Genomic DNA, 21,171 nt, shown 5'->3' on the forward strand with positions numbered 1-21,171 from the left:
AAAAAGAGTTCAATATTAACTTTTTTCAATAAAGTTTTGATGTCTGGTCATTTATGAAGGATCCTTTTGGTAAGTCTTTTTGAACAAATTAGTCTTTAGTAATTTACGGAAATCTGTCAAAGCGTGCATAGTTTTTATGGCAGTTGGTAATGCATTCCACAGTTGTGTGCTGATATAGGAGAAGCTGGATGCATAGATTGATTTATATTTAAGTCCTTTACAATTGGGGTAATGGAGGTTCAAGAAGGTGTGTGATGATCTTTTTGTATTCCTTACTGGTAAGTCTATGAAGTCTTACATGTAGAACGGGGCCTCACCGTGAATAATTTTATGAACTAGTGTACAAGTTTTGAACACAATTCGATCTTTTAATGGGAGCCAATGTAATTTTTCTCATAGGGGTTTGACGCTTTCGTATTTCGCGTTTCCAAATATGAGTCTAGCTGCAGTATTTTAGGCAGTCTGGAGTTTAAGGATTTATGCTTTGCATCCGGCATAGATGGAATTGCAATAGTCTAAGTGGCTCGGCACCATTGATTGTACCAAGTTGTGAAATACGTCCATTGGGAAGAAAGATTTAACTCTTTTGAGTTTCCACATTGCATGGAACATTTTCTTTGTTACATTTTTCGCATGGCTTTCTAATGTGAGATTTCTATCAATTGTGACTCCCAGTAGTTTCAAGGTGTCTGAAAAATGGGCGGCCATCCTTTTTCCGATAATATGGTGTGTGCCAGGCAAATGCATCGGATTTGTGTGGATTTGAGCTGGGTGGTATCGTTTTTCAGCGATAATGGAAACCGAAGGCGCCCACCACTACCAAAAGATGCCAAGAAGAACACAATGGACTTAACCAACTACCGCCCAGTAGCATGTACCCCACTCATAACCAAACTCATGGAAGGCATAGTGATGAAACAACTCACTGAATACCTAAATAAACACTCAATCCTGCACGAATCTCAATCAGGATTTTGGACAAACCACAGCACAGAAACTGTTCTAGTAGCCGCAATGAACTCATTCAAACAAGCAATCGCAACTGGTAACAACATACTCGTCCTACAATTCGACATGTCCAGTGCCTTTGACATGGTTAATCATGAAATACTATTACATACACTAGAATACTTCGGAGTAGGAGGCACAGTAATCAAATGGTTTAAAGGATTCCTAACCACAAGATCATACCAAGTAATAACGAAAGCGGACAGATCACCCCCATGGACACCCAAATGTGGCTTACCCCAAGGATCCCCCCTATCACCAATCTTATTCAACCTAATGATGATCCCGTTAGCCAAACTGCTAGTCAACCAAAACCTCAATCCTTACATATATGCAGACAGTGTCACAATCTACATCCCGTTCAAACATGATCTAAATGAAATCACTAACGAGATCAACCAAAGTCTCAAAATCATGCACACCTGGGCAGATGCATTCCAACTAAAACTTAATGCAGAAAAAAACATAATGTCTTGTACTCACCTCCCAACATAACACAAAAAACTTCTCTACCATAATCACACCATACTGCTCTCTTCCAGTCTCACAAAACCTGAAAATTCTTGGAATTACTATCGATCGAAACCTCACTCTTGATACCCACGTGAAGAACATGACGAAAAAGATGTTCCACACCATGTGGAAACTCAAGAGTAAAACCATTCTTCCCGAGATACGTCTTCCGCACCCTTGTGTGGTAATAAGCCATCTGGATTACTGCAACGCACTATATGCGGGCTGCAAAGAACAGACTATCAAAAAACTCCAAAGCCTTCCTTATCAGCGTTTTGCATTTGACTTGACATTCCTTATGCTGTTTCTTATTATTTTCAGTGGGTTCCTTCTTCCATTTTTTGAAGGATTTTCATTTAGCTCTAATAGCTTCCTTCACCTCACTTTTTAACCACGCCGGCTGTCGTTTGGTCTTCCGTCCTTTTTTTTTTAATCATTTTACTTAATTACATTCACATTTATCACATAAATGTAAGGGAAAACAGAAATTGATATTAAAAAAGAAAACATTTTCTCCCACCAATATATGTTCCATATCATCAAGCTGATCAATCCATAGACTGGTGGGTTGTGTCCATCTACCAGCAGGTGGAGATAGAGAGCAAACTTTTGCCTCCCTATATGTGGTCATGTGCTGCCGGAAACTCCTCAGTATGTTCTCTATCTCAGCAGGTGGTGGTCACACACAGCAGCAGCTCTGGCTAGGCCTCCAAGCCTAATTTTTAGGTTTTGTTGAGTGCCTGGGGTTGAGGGCTCTTTTGAGCAAGTGCAAACCTGGTGGTGCCAGGTCCCTCCTTTTCTCCCCCCTCCCGCTGGCTCCGTTAAAAAAAAAAAAAAAAAAAAAAAAAAAAATTTTAAACGTCTTTAAAGGCGTTTATTACGACGTTTATTTAAGCGTCTATTGCAGCTACTCACTGGGACACCAGGTCGTTACAACTCGGAGCGGACAGCAGGTAATTTTACCTTTTTATAGCGGGCGGGGGTTCCCCGATTCTTCTCCTCGTGGCACATGGCGTCGGAGGGCGAGGGCGCAAAGGGTCGCTCCCCGGGTCGCTTGAGCGCTTCTAGAGGGGATGCGGGGGTATTAAAGCCTGATTCGCCCTTGTTGGGTGGCAGTTTCGTGACCGTTAAATGTCCCGGTCCTTCCTCCGGCGTGGCGGTTTTTCCCGCCATAAACGCCCATCCCCCGCTCCTCGCCTCCGCCATTTTGGCCGGCCACGCGGCTCGGACGGCTTCTTCTTGGGCCGCCCTTGAGGTTGGAGACATTAATGCCATGAACGCCCTTAATTTGGGCGACGGCACAGAAGCGGCTAAAGTTAAGAGCCGTTCTTCCCGCGCGGCTCCTTCGCGGAGTTTCGCGCCGGACGCCATTTTGGATGCGCAGCAGGCCTCTCCCCCGCTGTTGCGAGCGCCGGTTGAGAGTGCGCCTAGGGCTGTTGCCCAGGCTGCGGAAGTGCACAGTCTGGGGGGTTTCTCCCCCGAGTTTGTTTTGCTGCTGCATCAGGCCTTCCTCATGCACAACGCTGCCCCCGCTCCCTCGTCTGGTAAAGAGGTTGAGGTTCCCAGAGGTAAACGCCCTCGGGTTGATTCCCAGGCCTTGGAGGAATTTGTCTCCTCCGATGTAGATGAGGGCAGCGTGTCTGAGGTCTCCCAACGGTCCTTTGCGGATTCCTTGGAGGAGACGGATCCCCGCTCGGATGGAGCGGATGACCCCTCTGCAGCGCGGCTTTTTCGCCCAGAGGATTTGCCCAACCTGTTGTTACAGGCCATGGACACTTTGAAGATTTCCTCTCCGGAGGACGTCTCTCCCTCAGCCCCTGTTGGCTCTGCCATTATGCTGGGGACGAAGCGCCCGCCTAGAACCTTCCACGTGCATGATGCCATGCACACCTTAATTTCGGCTCAATGGGATGTCCCAGAAGCGAGCCTTAAAGTGGCTAGGGCTATGTCCCGCCTCTATCCTTTGGCTGTGAGTGAACGTGAGGCCTATCTGTGGCCTACCGTGGATTCTTTAATCACTGCGGTGACTAAGAAAACGGCATTGCCGGTGGAAGGTGGCACGGCCCTAAAGGACGCCCAAGACAGGAGATTGGAGGCGGCCTTAAGGTCGTCCTTTGAGGCGGCTGCTTTAAGTTTGCAGGCCTCAGTTTGCGGCTCCTATGTGGCCAGGGCGTGCCTGACTATGGTGCAGCGGGCTTCCCCCTCGGATCATTCCTTGAGGGATGATTGGCCAGCCCTGGAATCGGGCTTAGCCTATTTGGCAGACTTGCTGTATGATGTCTTGAGAGCCTCAGCTAAAGGCATGGCTCAGACAGTCTCTGCGCGGCGGTGGCTTTGGCTGAAACATTGGTCTGCTGACCACGCCTCTAAATCCCGCCTGGTTAGGTTGCCTTTTAAAGGCAAGCTGCTCTTTGGGGTCGAGCTGGACAAAATCGTGACCGATCTCGGCACGTCTAAGGGCAAGAAGTTACCAGAGGTCAGGGCTCGGGCTAGTGCTCGTCCCGGTACCTCCAGAGGACGGTTTCAGGAAGCCCGTCGGTACCGCCCGGGCAGGTCGGGTTCTTCTGCCCCCTCTTCCTTTAAGAGGCATTTCTCCCCCAAGCAGCGTTCCTTTCGCAGAGACCGCCGTCCCGGAGGTGCTCCCTCCGGTCCTCCCCCAGGGTCTCGTACCCAATGACGGGGTCTTGGTCCACGCCCCAGTGCAGATTGGAGGACGGCTGTCCTCGTTTCTGGGCGAGTGGACCACAATAACTTCAGACGCTTGGGTGCTGGAAGTCATCAGAGACGGCTACAAGCTAGAGTTCTGCCGACCCTTAAAAGACGGGTTCGTACTCTCTCCCTGCAAGTCTCCAGTCAAAGCTGTGGCAGTGCAGCAGACTTTGGACAATCTGATCCGCCTGGGTGCGGTCGTTCCGGTGCCAGAAAGTCAGCTTGGCAAGGGGCGTTACTCCATTTACTTTGTGGTACCAAAGAAAGGAGGTTCTGTCCGGCCTATCCTCGACCTCAAAGGGGTCAATCGGGCCTTGAAAGTGCGGCACTTTCGTATGGAGACTCTCCGCTCTGTTATAGCGGCAGTGAAGGCAGGGGAGTACCTGGCTTCCTTGGACATCAAGGAAGCGTACCTGCATATTCCCATCTGGCCTCCTCATCAACGCTTTCTGCGTTTTGCAGTCCTGGGCCGACACTTCCAGTTCAGAGCCCTCCCGTTCGGGTTGGCTACTGCTCCGCGGACCTTTTCCAAAGTAATGGTGGTCATAGCGGCCTTCCTGCGAAAGGAAGGAGTACAAGTCCATCCTTATCTGGACGACTGGTTGATCCGAGCCCCCTCTTATGCAGAGTGCGGCAAAGCTGTGGACCGGGTAGTTGCTCTTTTGAGCTCCCTGGGATGGATCATCAACTGGGAGAAGAGCCAGCTGCGCCCGACTCAGTCCCTGGAGTATCTGGGAGTTCGATTCGACACCCAAGTGGGCAGAGTGTTCCTGCCAGACAATCGGATTGTCAAGCTTCAGGCTCAGGTGGACCAGTTCCTGGTAGCCTCTCCTCTTCGGGCTTGGGACTATGTGCAGCTGTTGGGCTCTATGACGGCCACGATGGAAGTAGTGCCCTGGGCCAGGGCTCATATGAGACCACTACAACACTCTCTGCTGCAGCGCTGGACTCCGATGTCGGAGGATTATGCGGTGCGTCTTCCCTTGGATCCAGCAGTGCGCAAGGCGCTGAGCTGGTGGATGCAGACAGACAAGTTGTCTGCAGGAATGCCTCTGGTGACCCCAGAGTGGATTGTCGTCACGACGGACGCCTCATTGTCGGGCTGGGGAGCCCACTGCTTGGGAAGGACAGCGCAGGGGCTCTGGTCTCCTGCAGAGGCGAAGTGGTCTATCAACCTCCTGGAACTCAGAGCCATTCGGTTGGCGCTTTTGGAGTTCATCCCGGTACTGGTGCTGAAGCCTGTACGGGTACTGTCGGACAATGCCACGGCTGTGGCCTATGTCAACCGCCAGGGAGGTACCAAGAGCGCCCCTCTAGCCAAGGAGGCTATGAGTCTATGCCAGTGGGCGGAAGCGAACCTGGAACAGCTGTCAGCGGCCCACATTGCCGGAGTCATGAATGTCAAGGCGGACTTTCTCAGTCGCCATACCTTGGAGCCCGGAGAGTGGCAGCTATCTGCTCAGGCGTTCTTGGACATCACGAAGCGCTGGGGCCAGCCGAGCCTAGATCTGATGGCGTCATCGGCCAATTGCCAAGTGCCGCGCTTCTTCAGCAGAGGACGGGACCCTCGATCCCTGGGAGTAGATGCTCTTCTCCAACAATGGCCGACACAAGAGCTTCTCTATGTGTTCCCACCCTGGCCCATGTTGGGCAGGGTCCTAGACCGGGTGGCAAGACATCCCGGCAGGATAATCCTGGTGGGTCCGGATTGGCCCAGGCGTCCCTGGTATGCGGACTTGATCAGGCTCTCAATCGACGATCCTCTGCGGCTGCCAGTGGAGCGGGGCCTGTTACATCAGGGTCCCGTGGTGATGGAGGATCCCTCCCCCTTTGGTCTTACGGCCTGGCTATTGAGCGGCAGCGTCTGAGGAAGAAGGGCTTCTCAGACAAGGTCATCGCCACTATGCTGAGAGCGAGGAAACGCTCTACTTCTACTGCTTACGCCAGGGTTTGGCGTATCTTTGCAGCGTGGTGTGAAGCAGGCTCACTTTCTCCCTTCACTGCTCCAATTTCTTCAGTGCTGGCGTTCCTGCAAGAAGGTCTGGACAAAGGCCTGTCGCTCAGTTCCCTTAAGGTCCAGGTAGCGGCTCTGGCTTGCTTCAGGGGCCGCCTGAAGGGTGCTTCCCTGGCTTCCCAGCCAGATGTGGTGCGCTTTCTCAAGGGAGTTAATCACCTGCGCCCTCCTCTGCACTCAGTGGTGCCTGCGTGGAATCTCAACCTGGTGCTAAGAGCATTGCAGAAGCCGCCGTTTGAACCCTTGTCGAGGGCATCTCTGAAAGACCTGACGTTGAAAGCAGTCTTTTTGGTGGCTATCACTTCAGCCAGAAGAGTTTCCGAGCTCCAGGCGCTCTCATGTCGAGAGCCTTTTCTGCAGTTCACTGAGGCAGGAGTGACTATTCGCACAGTGCCTTCCTTTCTGCCCAAGATTGTTTCTCGCTTCCATGTGAATCAGCAGCTCTGTCTCCCTTCCTTTCGTAGGGAGGACTACCCAGAGGAGTACTCTGCTCTTAAATATCTGGATGTGAGACGAGTCATCATCAGATACTTGGAAGTGACCAATGATTTCCGGAAATCGGATCATCTGTTTGTCCTGTTTGCAGGTCCTCGTAGGGGTCTGCAGGCTGCTAAGCCTACAGTGGCAAGATGGGTCAAGGAAGCCATTGCAGCGGCTTATGTGGCCGCAGGGAAGGTGCCGCCTATCCAGCTGAAGGCTCACTCCACAAGAGCTCAGGCGGCCTCGATGGCAGAGGCCGGTTCCGTCTCCTTGGAAGAGATATGCAAGGCGGCAACTTGGGCTTCGGCCCATACATTCTCCAAGCATTACCGCTTGACTGTGGCTGCTCGGGCGGAGGCCCGGTTTGGAGCTTCAGTGTTGCGGTCAGGGATTTCTATGTCCCGCCCTGGGTGAGTACTGCTTCGGTACATCCCACCAGTCTATGGATTGATCAGCTTGATGATATGGAAGGTAAAATTATGTATAATCATACCTGATAATTTTCTTTCCATTAATCATAGCTGATCAATCCATAGCCCCTCCCAGATATCTGTATTGTTTTATTCTGGTTGCATTTCAGGTTCAAGTTTACTCTTCAGTTACTTCAGAAAGACTTCGTGTTCAAGTTTTTTCACTTGGATTCTTCAAGAGTTAAGACGAGTTTGTGTTACAGTGAGCTGCTGCATTCCTCTCCCCTCCGTTTTACGGGGCTGGATTGAGACTTATAATTCTGCCGGCACTCCCTCCCGCTTCGTGCGGCTGTAGGGCAGTTTTGTACCCCTCCCGCTTCGGCGGTGTTCGGGTCAGTCAGCTCCTCCCGCGGTTGCGGTTGCAGGATAAGCCAGATCCCCCCGCATCGGCGGGTGTGGTGTCCCTCCCCCGCTCCGCGGGGATGAGCTGGACGGATTCCCCTCCCCCACTTGTGTGGGGATGAGCTGGGTTAATTCCCCTCCCCCGTTTCGGCGGTGGTGAGCTGGGCAGAGTGTCCCTTCGTGGGTGTAATTCTCTAAGTGCTGAGTCCTGCGGATGGAGCTTTGATATCGACATACTGAGGAGTTTCCGGCAGCACATGACCACATATAGGGAGGCAAAAGTTTGCTCTCTATCTCCACCTGCTGGTAGATGGACACAACCCACCAGTCTATGGATTGATCAGCTATGATTAATGGAAAGAAAATTATCAGGTATGATTATACATAATTTTACCTTATATAATCGTCCACAACTGGGAGATCCAAGATCAGGAAAACAATCTCAAAGAAAATAAGAAAAACTCAAAATGGTTAATCTTACAATTCACTTTTCTGAGGGAGGAAGGTTAATCGGTAATTGCAGCCGGAACAGTGGTAACTAAAAGAAGTTGCTGCAGAGGGTTCTTCATCTGTTCTTTCAACTCCACTAACTCTTGTAATTTCTTAGGTTCAACAAATAAGTAATTATTAAAATTCAAAGAAATAGAACACTTACAAGGGAATCGCACTAGGAAGGTCCCACTTAGGGCAATGATCTTTGGCTTAAAAGCCAAGAGTTCACACCTCCTAGTCTGTGATTCCCCTGATAAGTCAGGAAATATATTTATCTTTGAACCCAAAAAACTATCAACCATGTGTCGGAAATACAATTTCAAAACATTATTCCTATCTAAATCAAAGGCGAAAGTCACTAGTAATATAGCTTTTCCAAAATATCAGTTAAGTTCACATCTCTTTTCTCTGATAAAGAAGATTATTTAGGGGAAATATAAATCGCTTTAGACACCGGAGGGTGGCTATCAGAAAATGTTTGCAAATTATCAGAGAAATATTTCTTCAACAGTTCAATAAAAGAAAAAATTCCATAGTCAAAGTCTCTATTTTTATATCTTGGACTTCCTCTTTGTTAGATAAGTATTGATATAAATTCTTTAATTCACATGTTTATTCCTGAAAAATTTTAAACATCTGAAGAAGAAAGTTATTCACATTCTGCAGCACTTCTCATAATGCGTCGATTGTGACATTTTTTGGCTTCACCAGGTCCAATTTCTCCACAGAAACCGCTCCAGATATCTTCGGGGGGGGGGGGGGGGGGAGAACTCACTCTCCAATCCCCCAGTTGGTTTATTATCCGGAGTCAATGCTGCGCCAGGACCTCCTCGGGTCGCGTGAAAATCCTGACCCAGGATTCGTAGTGCACTGGTCCCCCTCACATGCCAGGACACCAACCGGGCACCCTAGAGGGCACTTGTAACTATTAAAAAAAAAGTTAACTACCTCCCAAGTCCTTAGTTCCATTCCCTTGGGTGCTGAGCCCCCCAAATCCCCCCAAAACCCACTCCCCACAACTCTATACCATTACCACAGCACTTATGGCTGAAGAGGGGCACCTAGATGTGGGTACAGTGGGTTTCTGGTGGGTTTTGAGGACTCCCATTTACCACCACAAGTGTAACAGGTAGGGGGGGATGGGCCTGGGTCCACCTGGGTGAAGTCCACTGCACCCACTAACAACTGCTCCAGGGACCTGCATACTGCTGTGATGGAGCTGGGTATGACATTTGAGGCTGGCATACAGGCTGGGAAAAAAAAGTTTTTAAAGTTGTTTTTTTTTTTGGGGTGGGAGGGGGTTAGTGACCACTGGGGGAGTCAGGGGTGGTCATCCCCGATTCCCTCCGGTGGTCATCTGGTCATTTAGGGCACTTTTTTGGGACTTGTTCCTGAAAAAACATGGTCCAAAAAAAGTGACCCAAATTCGCGCTAAAAACGCCTTTCTTTTTTCGATTATGGGCCGAGGACGCCCTTCTTTCCTCGGCCAATAAACACGCCCCAGTCCCGCCTTCACTACGCCTCCAACATGCCCCTGTCAACTTTGGCCGTTTCCGCGATGGAGTGCAGTTGAAAAAGCCCAAAATCGGCTTTCTATTATACCGATTTGGGCGTCCACGGGAGAAAGACGCCCATCTCCCAATTTGGGTCGAAATATGGGTGTCTTTCTCTTTCGAAAATAAGGTGGATTGTGTCTTTTCTGCATTAAGCTTCAGTTGAAATGCATCCACCCATGAGTTCATTATTTGGAAGCTATGATCGATTTTGTTTGTGATTTCTGTTAAATCCTTTTCAAACAGTATATAGATCGTGACTTCGTCTGCATAAATATATGGATTGAGACCTTGATTGGACAGTGATCTGGCCAGTGGAATCATCATTAAGTTGAAAAGGGTTGGTGAGAGGGATGAGCCCTGAGGCACTCCACATTCAGGTTTCCATGGTGATGATGTATTCAGCTTTGATATCACTTGGTATGTTCTTGTAGTTAGGAAGTCATTAAACCAATGCAGTACGTTTCCTCCAATGCCAAAATATTCTAAGATGTTCAATAGTATATTGTGGCTGACCATGTCGAACACGCTGGACATGTCAAATTGCAAGAGGAGAAAATTATTGCCAGCTGCTATTATTTGTTTAAATTTGGTTAGGAGCGTTATTAGTACTGTTTCGGTACTATGATTAGCTCGAAATCCCGATTGAGATGTATGGAGTATAGAGAATTTGTTTAAATAATCGGTAAGTTGTTTGGTAACTAAACTTTCGATTAACTTCATTACAAGAGGGATGGATGCTACTGGGCTGTAGTTAGTATTAGGTCTTTAGATATCGGAGTGAGTAAAATATTTCCTTTATCCAAAGGGAAGAATCCATGTTGCAGCATGAAGTTTAAGTAGGAGGTGAGATCTGTTAAGAAACGTTGAGGGGCAGACTTAATTAGATAACTGGGCCAAGAGTCTAGTTTGCAGTGAGACTTGGCGAATCTGTTGATCACTTGGGTGACGATTTCCTCTTCCAGTATATCAAAATTTGTCCAGATTCGGTCTGCTGGATATCCATCAGTGATTGGGTCCAAACAGTTAATGAATGTTTCATGGTCAGTGGTATTAAGTGGTAAGGTAGATCGTAATTTTATAATTTTCTCTTTGAAATAAGTAGCCAGATCATCTGCTGATGGGGTATCTGTGCTGGCTGTGGTAACTGATGAGGTGTCAAGAAGTTTATGCACAAGTTGGAATAATTTATGTGTGTCTTTGTAATCAGGCCCTATTTTGGATTTGTAATATGATCTTTTTGTTTGTCTAATTGTGTATTTATATTTTCTTTGCATTTGTTTCCATGCATTGAGTGTAGATTCATCTTTCATTTTATTCTATGCTCGTTCAAGTCTCCTACCTTGAGTTTTTAGTATATTCAGATCTTCATTAAACCATGGTATTGAACTATGTCTTTGTGAGGTTCTGGTTTGTAGTGGTGCGATAGTGTCCAATATACTCTTGCATCTGTCATCCCAATTTAGGAGATATTGTTTGGATTCTATTTGTGTTGACCAATCATTCATATAGAACTGTTGCCAGAATAGAACAGGATCAATTTGGCCTCTTGTGGTATATGTTGTACATTCTTGTTTCTGATGTGAGTCTTTTTTCCGCCATTGTAAGGATAGGTTTAATTTATAATGGTCTGACCATGGTATCTCTGTCCATTTTGTATCTGTTAATATAAGGGATTGATCTGAGGAGAATTTGTGAGTAATAAGGTCAAGTGTATGTCCTTTAACATGAGTTGCTTGAATGTTGGACCAGTTGAATTCCCATAATTGGAAAAAATCTTTACATTCGCATGCATTGATTGCATTAGGGTCTTCTAGGTGCAAGTTTATGTCTCCTATTATAAGAAGATTGGAATTAGATACACAGGTATTCGAAATGAAGTCCATGAATTGTGGTTGGCAATCTTGCCAGTTACCTGGTGGTCTGTAAAACAAGATGATGTTTAAATGGTCTAGCAAGGAGGTATGGTTAATTCTGAGTGATACAATTTCAAGTTGTGATGTTATGGATTCTGCTGAAGTTGTTATGGTGAAATAGGATTTATATATCAGTGCAATTCCTCCTCCTCTCTTTCCGTTTCTTGTTCAGTGAGTAATTTTGTAGTCTGGGGGGCAAAGATCTAATATTATGGGGTCGTTGTGATCATGAATCCAGGTTTCGTTGATGAGTAATAGATCAAGGTTGTCATCAGTGATCCAATCTGTTATTGTTGTAGCTTTGTTAACAGCTGATCTGGCATTAATGTATCCTATTTGAATTGTTTGATATGGATCAGTTGGGTTTGGGATTGTGATGATTTTCCTTAATTGTCTATTTTCTTGTGTGGTGGATTTATTATGTCCTTTTTTTCCTTTAGTTTGATTTTGTTTGTGTAAAGTAGTATCTTCGTTGTTTTGGTTATTATTGTAATTTTGGCGGTGTGTATTGTGCTTAGGTAATCTATTGAGCATGTATATTGTGGAAATGCTGTTGGTTTCTGAAAGGGGAGTAGTTAGTATGAGGTGGATTAAGGAAAGTGAATAAATAATAAGGAGAAGTTTAGTGGTATTCATTTTGATGTTGATTGGTTAAGGTTATTAAGATGATTGGATATTTGTTGTAGTATTGGTTCTTAATTTGATTGGAAAATGTATATTTCCAGGTTAGGTATTCAGGTCGGGCTCCTGTGACTTGTCTATCTGATTTGATATCCAGAGAGGTTACACCAGGGTGCAGATGCTATATGGTTCTAAGAGCTGTACCTGTATCTGGAGAGAGATTCTGATGCAGATGTTCTATAATTCTAAGAGTTATATTTGTTCCTGGAGAGATAATCTGATTCAGACGATTCTATGGGTAATTCGTGTAGGGTGCAGAGGCTATATGGTTCTATAAGCTGTGCCTGTATCTGAAGAGATGTTCTGATGCTGTGCCTGTACCTGGAGAGATATTCTGATGCAGAGGCTCTATAGTTCTAAGATCTAAGTCTGTACCTGAAGAGATAATCTGATGCAGGTGATTCTGTAGGTAATTCGTGTAGAATATATGAGGGAGTATAGAGCCAATCTTCTCCTCTCCGTTGTCCTAGACATGTGGGTAATGCCTTCTCTATTCCGTTATAACTGATATCTTTGTGGCACCGCCACAGTTTTAACGTAACTAAATGGGTTGTAAGCCGCTAATGCACTCCATTGGTTTTCTTATATTTTGTTCTTGTGATGACTTATACTGTGCCAAAACTGAAAACTCTTAACTCTATCTGGTTGATAATAAAAGGTGTTCATTGTGAATACTATCCACCCTAAAAAGGTTGTTTTGTGGCTGTACATGAAGAATTGTGATATTGAATAAATAAGTGTATGTTTGTGTCCCTAGTTAGGCATCCAAAATTTATATAATCCTGTTAAGAAAGTCAGTTAATCATTTAACTTATTAGTGGAACATAACCACATAGGCATGGTATGGCTGCATTTTCAACATTGTAATACTAGGGCCCAGCTAAGGAGCAGATTATTTTGAGTTAGTCTTCACTGGACCAAATTTGCTTTCCTTGTGCTATCAATATCCAGCTGGATAGGCAGGGTCTTAAAAGGTGGAGGAAAAAGGATTTTTTTTAACTTTTATATCACACATTATCCCAAGCAAAGGCGGGTTCAATGTGGCTTACATTCATAAGATCATCTGTCTGAGTGTCACTTCAATTCGTGTATATTGTACAATGTTTTAAAGTTTTAATTATTTGCATTTTATTACTTATCATTTATATACTTTTTATGTTTAATTTTATTTAGATACTAGCTCTACCCGGCCACGCGTTGCTGTGGCTCAGTCTGGTTAAATGGAAAAGAAAGAAAAGAGGAAGCGCAGGTTTCTAATATGTTTAATTTCACAATGCTTGTGGGTATACAATATTTTTTGTTGTTCCATTGTGTGTGCAGAGATAGAGATTGTCTGGTTTGCCGACTGTAGAACATGCAACATATAATTGTCCATGTGAGAAGCAATCCGTATGTAGATGTAAACGGGAGAATTCTAAAGATTGGCCCTGAGCTTTGTTGATGGTGATTGCAAACGCCAATTGAATTGGGAATTGCAATCTGTTAAATTGAAATGGCATATCTGTTGGAATCATAGGAATGCAAGGAATGAGGACATGTTCACCTTTGAAAGGTCCTGTCAAGATTGTTGCTTGTAAGACATTGCTCATTAATTTTTTTTTACTGCAAAGCACATGCGGTTGCAAAGCTTTGGCTGGTTGATATTTCGCAACATGACAATTGGCACGCCGATTTTCAATTGCAGTACGTGCGGTGGCATCCCTGGCAGAACGAAGGAATTGAAAAAGTTTGTTGGATAATTAAGCGCTTCATCTGCTTCCAGAACAGTGTCGACGGACTTGTATGTGAGTGGCTCGCTTTGAATGTTAGACTGAATAATATTGTTCAGTTCGTAGACATCGTTGTTCTTGGCTGCAAGAATAGCTCATTCAGTCAGCGAATCGTGATCCTTATAATTGGTTTGAATATTGGGAAATACTTTTTCAACCAATTGTTCTTTTGAGGTCACTAAATTGCAGAAGTTATGAGGCAATGAAATTCATCCTGAGGTCAGATCAACCGGCATCTTTCCGTTGATCAATTTTCAGCAATTGATGTGAGAATATCTGAGCTGATTGATCGTTTTGCAGCTGGACACGCATATTTGTAGTTAAGTTTAACGTCTTTACGTGTTGGCACAAAGTAGAGTATTTTTAGGCAAGCATTTATTTCGTCCGCTGGTGTCGATCGAGGAACTACAGGTAATGTTTGCCTGAAATCTCCTGCAAGCAATATTAATGTGTTCCCAAATGGTCTGATATTTCCACGCAAATCTTGCAATGATTGATCAAGAGCCTCGAGCGATGTTTTTCGCTGTGCTGTTTCATCGGCACGTATTTGAGCCATTCTTTGTGTGTTTCGCTCGTTCGCTGATGCCTTTTCTTCCTCAGTTTGATTTGCAATTGTAGGTATATAAAAACACGCACATATTCGAATGCAATGTTGTGTCGAAATTTCAAAGCAATCGGTGAAGAACTTTCGGAGATTTAAGCCACTCTCAGCCTGTCGCGTTGATTCTGTTGAGAACGAAGCAAATAGGAAGCTGCAAAATGCGAGCGCCGTGCTCGCAACCGTGCATCGTCAAATCTGGCTGCACGTCGCTCTGCTGCTTCCTCAGCACATATCTGAGCCATTCTTTGTCTGTTTCACTCGTTCGTTGATGGCCGTTCTTCCTCAGTTTGATTTGCAATTATTCGTCGCACTGCTTCCGCTCCGCGAGTATGACAGCTATGACATCTATATAATACTAGGTATATAAAAACATGCGCGTATTCGAATGCAACGTTGTGTCCAAATTTGAAAGCAATCGGTGAAGAACTTTCGGAGATTTAAGATTTTGAACAAACAAACATTTACATTTTTATTTATGTAGATATTGACCCCTGAGGCAGGCCTTTGCACCAAAACACGGCTATGTGAGGTCATTTTTATGCTTGTCAGAAATAAAGACTCATTGAACATCCTCCTTGAGTTCACCTCACTTTGTTCTTCTATGCTCATGTTTACATGAGGGACTTTTCCTCCTCTTTTGTTTTGTCTATATTTATATAGCAGATAGCCTGAGCCAATAGATTTATTTTCCATTGACCATAATTAAGTTTGTATGAACTTGGCAGCTAATAGTATGCTGAACTGGACAATACTGGCACATTTAGACTGATTCTGGACTTCTGCATTCAATATCTGTCTTTTAAATAGTAGTAATAAAAAGTGCATTTTTATAATATACCACTGCAATCTACAAAACAAAAGTTCCCACATGCCATTGTTTTCTTTTGATCTAGGCATAAGAAAAAAAAAAAGATTTTAAATGCTCCCAGGTTTCAACCTAATTCATGTTTGATGTGGGATATAAATGTCGTAAATAAGTAAATAAATAGACAGAAACTTTGAATGTTGAGCACCTGATTCTCTTAACATGAGATCTGTTTTAGTGGTACTTTACCAGGAGAAAAAAAAATCTATGCACGAATATAACATGTGCTAGGGTGTTCCTATAACCAGCCCCTCCAAATGACATATTATGATTTTGTAATCTGTTGGGTTGGTCGTGAGCACTTGAGCCCTGGCCGAGGCCAGCAGAGCGCCGACCCAGGCCAAGGGGAGACCAACCCACCACTGCACACCCCAGCTACTCAAACCCCTAATCTACCCTCCCCCGCAGCACCTCAGGAAGAAAGGGAAATAGGCATACAGGCGGGCCTCGCGGCCGAACAGGAACCCAGGCGCTCAGAGCCACTCATGCGGGCCTCACGGCCGAACTGGAACCCAGACACACACAAGAGGGGTGAAAGAACCCAGGAGTCCCCCCCCCCCCAGGACCCCAAGGTGCCAGCCACATGCTGAACACCAGCCACAGGGCAAAGGGAGTAACAAAGGAAACAGAGCGGGGCCACACCCCCCAGAGGACCAGCGCAGGACAGGGGGACTAATACAGGAAGCCCCCTGCCCCCCGCAGGTGGATGAAAAGACAACAGCCTAAAGGACCCCCCTCCCCTGAGGCCAAGGGGAGAAGGAACACCCCACCCCCACAAGCCAGAGACATGAGCAGCAGATAAAAGGAAAACCTAGGCCCCAGCCAAATGCCAGGGAAAAGACACAACAGAAGAGAGAGGAAATCTCTGACAGAACACCCAGAAGACAGAGACAGAGCCACAGCACACAAGGGGTTAAACTTACTGAGCCAGCAGGCAGGCACACGAGGGAAGGAGATCCTTAACTAAACAAACAGAGAGAAAGCTCCCAACCGGGAGCACAGCCCCGCTGAACAAACACACAGCCGGCTTCCCACTGAGAACTGCATGCAGAGAGAGAGAGCCCAGCTGGAGGCAGTGAGCTGATTATAGCTCCAAACACACACGCTGCAACCAGCTAACACAAACAGGGGCAGGGAAAAGGAATCCCTAAACAGAAACACAGATAAAAGCCAGAGCACACAGCACGTTCTGACTAAGACCTGCACGGCTTTCAGTCACCAGGAAATGTAACGCCAAAGCAGGAAGGGCAGGAAGAAGCAGGCTAAAGTACACCCCCTGATGTTAGTCAGACCCTGCCAGCCAATCTGGAGTGAAGTCCACCCCCCTTCCCCTGCCAAACTGGCAGGATCATAACAGATTTATAACAAATTACTACTCTACCAATGAAAAGTTATTCTATTATTATACTTCCTTTGTGCACATCTTCATGCTGCACTAGCTGGCATGTTTGAAAATAAAAGTGAGATTAAATAAAAATGCTACCAACAACAAAGAACGATAATGTGGATGCAGCAGCTCATAGGTTTGTTTGCTTTGTTTTGAGTGTACTGGGATGACAGTTGTGCGGAGAAGGAGAAACAGAAGCTAGCTTAATTGGTTTCAACATTTTGATGTTGTCCCATCTCCTGTTTTCATCCAACCTCCTTGGGAGCGATGCCCAAATGCCCCTGTCTCCAACGTCACCATCTTGATAAATGGTGACGCCCTACCCTACACAGTACATTCCCTTATATCTCAGACAGGTCTCACTTGATGCATCCCCAGGATATATCGGGCAGGGTATGGGGCTACCATTTTTCAAGATGGTGGCACCAGTGGCAGGAAGCTATGGAGGGTAGGCTGGGAGGGGGAAAGGAAGGAGGAGGAGGAGGCCACTAGACTATCAGGGCAAATGTTTAAAGAGGAATGTTTTTAACTGTGGATAGTCAGAATCATTATGGGTCATCAGGAAGAGGGACTACTAAACCACTAGGAATAGGTTCGGTTCAGGGAGGCTGTGTAGTAGGGAGCGGGGCCAGTGTATATGTTGGTGCTATGCTTTTTTTAACATCACCATTCCTGTCAGCGTCTGAGCCAATCACCACTCACTCAACGACAGGAAGGGTGACATTTAGGAATGAGCAAATGCAGCAGTAGTTTGCGTGCTCATTGCTTACAGCATGCCACATTATTTTGCCATTGGTCATTTTACATTACAACCATGGTTCTGTTGCAAGGCTTGCTGCACTGGCTCCTGGATATGCTGCAGGCGACACCATTATCTGGATAATGATGATAACACCTCTCTCCAAATAACTAATTAGAGAACTTAGGAAAGCAGTTTTCTGTCCTATGTTAGTTATCCAGTTAGCAGCATTGAATACTCTCCCTATCTGGACATTTTTTAGCCCTCACCATTGCTCCACCAACTAGATCTCCCCAGTGGGAGACCACCTCAGATGGGGTAGTCTGTAAAATTTTTCAATGGCACTATCCAGGTAGCAGACCAACTGTGAAAAAGTCATTAAAATCCTCAGTTCATTGTGTAGTGGCAGTCACAAACAGTAGAATGCTAGGAATTATTCAGAAAAGAATGGTGAGTAAACCAAAGAATACAATAAGGCCTCTGCTTTGATCAGTTTTGTGACCACAGCATGAGTACAGTGCAGTTTTGGACATCTGTGGTTGCAGGACCTCATAAACTACAGCACCCACAGGAAGCAGGTAAAGTCATACCACTTTATATACACAAAGGAAAATAGCCAGCTCTGTGTCCTCACAGTCTTGGTGCTCCTAGTAAAGTCTCTTCAAGCGTAGCCACAGTTTTAGCACCTTGTCTTTGATATGACCCAATACTTCAATATGTAATAACTTTCTCAAAATACGCACAGTTCCAACAGCCTGTCACAGACATGGCACCACTATGCCAGCTATCAAGAGATAATTGGCCTACCTTGACTGTTTTCATACTTTCCCTGGATGCATAAACTTACAGGTTTCTTCTCAAAACAGTGTGCAAACATCTAAGCTATGGCCACTCCTCTTCCCTGGAACTCCCCTCAGGTACTGCAGCCAAGCCAGAACACCCTGAGAAAATACTCAGGGCCTCCCTGTTACCTTCTGCCAGAGGGCTTTTAACTTCCTGCTTCTGTTTGAGCCCCACCCTCCTGGCCAGACAGGCTAACATACTTATTCTTAAGGTGGCTTTGCATCAGTGGGGGAAACCTTGTCATGTACCACCCTCTCCCTTACATCATCTTTAAAAATTACATAGCAGAGAAGGACCACAGAAATAATAAACAGGATAGAAGGTTTCCTAATGAAGAAAGGCTATGCAGGTTAGAGCTCTTCAGTTTGGAGATGAAATGGCTGAGAACTGGTTTATAAAATCATGAATGGAGTGGAACAGAATTTATAAAAAAAGGATTGTTATTATTTAATGTTTCAAATAGTGTGAGAATAAGGAGAAACTCTATAAAACTAACCAACAGCAGGTTAAGACAAACTATAAAAAGTATTTTTTCATTTACCTTATAATTAAGCTATAGAATTTATTGCCTAGGATGTGCTCATAATATCTTGCATAGCTGAGTTAAATAGGGTTTGGACCAATTCTTGAAGAAAAAGTTCATATACATTTTTAGCCAGGGCAGCTGTGTGGAAAATCATTGTTTATCCCTGGGAGTAAGCAAAAAGGAATAAATTTACTATTTGGGATCTGCTGAGTATGCACTATTGACTGAGATAGGCCACTGTTTAGTAGTAAAGTGGTTTACACTGTTAGAGACAGTATACTGGGTTCAGTGGCCTTTGGTCGGACTCAGCATGACATGTCTTAGGATACTTTGGAACAAAGAAAAACAAAACCAGGGTACTAAAATTGGTATTCTAAGTAAAGTACTCACAACACTTGGGTCTGCAACACTGATTAAAGCATCATGTAAATCGCTTAACTTCTCCCATGTTCTACCACAAAGCACCAGCCGAGATCCTTCAGCATGAAACACTCTGGAACATTCTGAATAAGCAAAAAAAAAAAGGTAAAAAAAAAGCTAATGTCAGATTTAATTCAAGGAAACACATAAATACCTGTTGTGAATTGAGGGGTCCAGAGCCCCCCAAGAAGGCTGGAGTGACCTTAAATCTGACTCCATCTCTAAATAGCACTAGTACTGGGGTAATCAAGGAGTTGTGAAGTTCTAAAAGGAATTGCCACTAAGAGAGATGTTAGGTCTAAGGAAAGATACCAGCCTTATGACAAACTGGATTTATGTCACAAGTTATACAATGCCGTGAAAGACAGCCTGATACAACAAAGCATTTATACTTACAGCCTTTCATCATTAAGTGAAGCCCACAATCATCATTTGGGATGAGGAGTTTATTTACCAAGATACAAGTCAAATCAGTGATTGACAACAGGCACGTACAATCAATTAATTATAGGAATATAATAATCCAGCTGCAAACAGGTGTTAATTCCTAATCTTTTATAATTTCTTTTACCAATTAGAGGTTTTACAAGGGAAAGCAATTAGGTAATTTGTCAATGCTGCTGGACACATTGGTTTCCCTTGGAGAGAGAGAGTGGCAACCCTTTTCTCTCTAACTTAAACCAGGAAATACCCTGATTTTTATAGGTGCCCTCAGGATATGGATAATATGACAGTAGATATACCTGATTGGATCTATGCTAATGTCGTGGTTGTCACTGATTGGCTCATGCTAATGAGTAGCTTCTATCTTGCTAACATGGTTTTGTCTTTAGCTCGCTTGACCACAAATCTTAAGCAAGACCCTGCATCCAGCTACACCTTTCCTTTCTCACACCATGGCTGACCACAATCCTGCTCACAGGAAAGTCTCATTTCTCAACTTGTTTTTCTAACTTACATTAGAGAAAATTCCACTTTGTAACAGATACAGCTTCCATTTTGTGCTGAAATCCTCCATTTTGTTTCCATATCTATTGACCTAACTTTTCCTAATTTAGCTTATTTAGGCCTCAATCCGGGCTACAAACTAGGCCATACTTTTCCAGTAAGCTCCCAGTTATGTTAGCCATCAGATTTCTGACTCAGCCATGGTCTGTAATGGCCTGAGCTCTATGACTGGGCCCTCCACCATTCCAGTGGGGGGGTCTCTGGCTGTACCATAATTATACATACCACACACAATGGACCAGGAGAGAAAATATTTCTCCGAGGACAAGCAGGCTGCTTGTTCTCACTGATGGTGACGTCCACGGCAGCCCCTCCAATCGGAACACTTTCTAGCAAAGTCTCCTTTGCTAGTCCTCGCGCGCCGATTCGCCTACCGCGCATGCGCGGCCGTCTTCCCGCCCAAACCGGCTCGTGCCCGTCCAGTCTTCTTTTGTCCGCGCTCGGTAACGGTCGTGTTTCGCCGTTCACAGCCCCCAAAGTTGACCTCGCGCGTCGTTTATCGACTTCGTTCTTAAAAAAAAAAAAAAAAAAAGGTGTCGGAAGGAGACCTTTATGGTTTTCCTCCCTTCCCGTACTTCTAGTTTTGTCCCCGTAAGTTTTCTTCGTCGTCGGGGTAGGCCCTATTTAGGCCTCTGTCGAAGTTTTCTTCCCCCTATTTTTGTGGTGCCATTTTCACCATTTCGAGTTTGATCTCGCCGGCGCGATTTTTCCGCCCAGGACATCGAAGTCTTCCAGCGGCTTCAAGAAGTGCACCCAGTGCGCCGGGGTAATCTCGCTCAACTGAGAGGCACGCGTCGTGTCTTCAGTGTCTGGGGGCAGGGCACCGCCCTCAGGC

The 21,171-nt window shown here is 45.3% G+C and overlaps 1 protein-coding gene and 1 long non-coding RNA gene across 2 annotated transcripts in view; both read right to left on the reverse strand.

Annotated features, from left to right (window-relative positions):
- The window catches only part of DHRS7C (dehydrogenase/reductase 7C), a 598,554-nt gene that overhangs the window by 414,295 nt on the left and 163,088 nt on the right, over nt 1–21,171 (reverse strand). The window lies entirely within an intron of this gene.
- Nucleotides 32–19,381, reverse strand: LOC115478902. Its single transcript, XR_003943589.1, has 3 exons — nt 19,299–19,381; nt 1,474–1,480; nt 32–43 (listed from the first exon to the last, which is right to left on the reverse strand). It is a non-coding gene; the product is annotated as an uncharacterized LOC115478902 (long non-coding RNA).

Source organism: Microcaecilia unicolor, chromosome 10, assembly GCF_901765095.1.
Source record: "Microcaecilia unicolor chromosome 10, aMicUni1.1, whole genome shotgun sequence".
Lineage (NCBI taxonomy): Eukaryota > Metazoa > Chordata > Amphibia > Gymnophiona > Siphonopidae > Microcaecilia > Microcaecilia unicolor.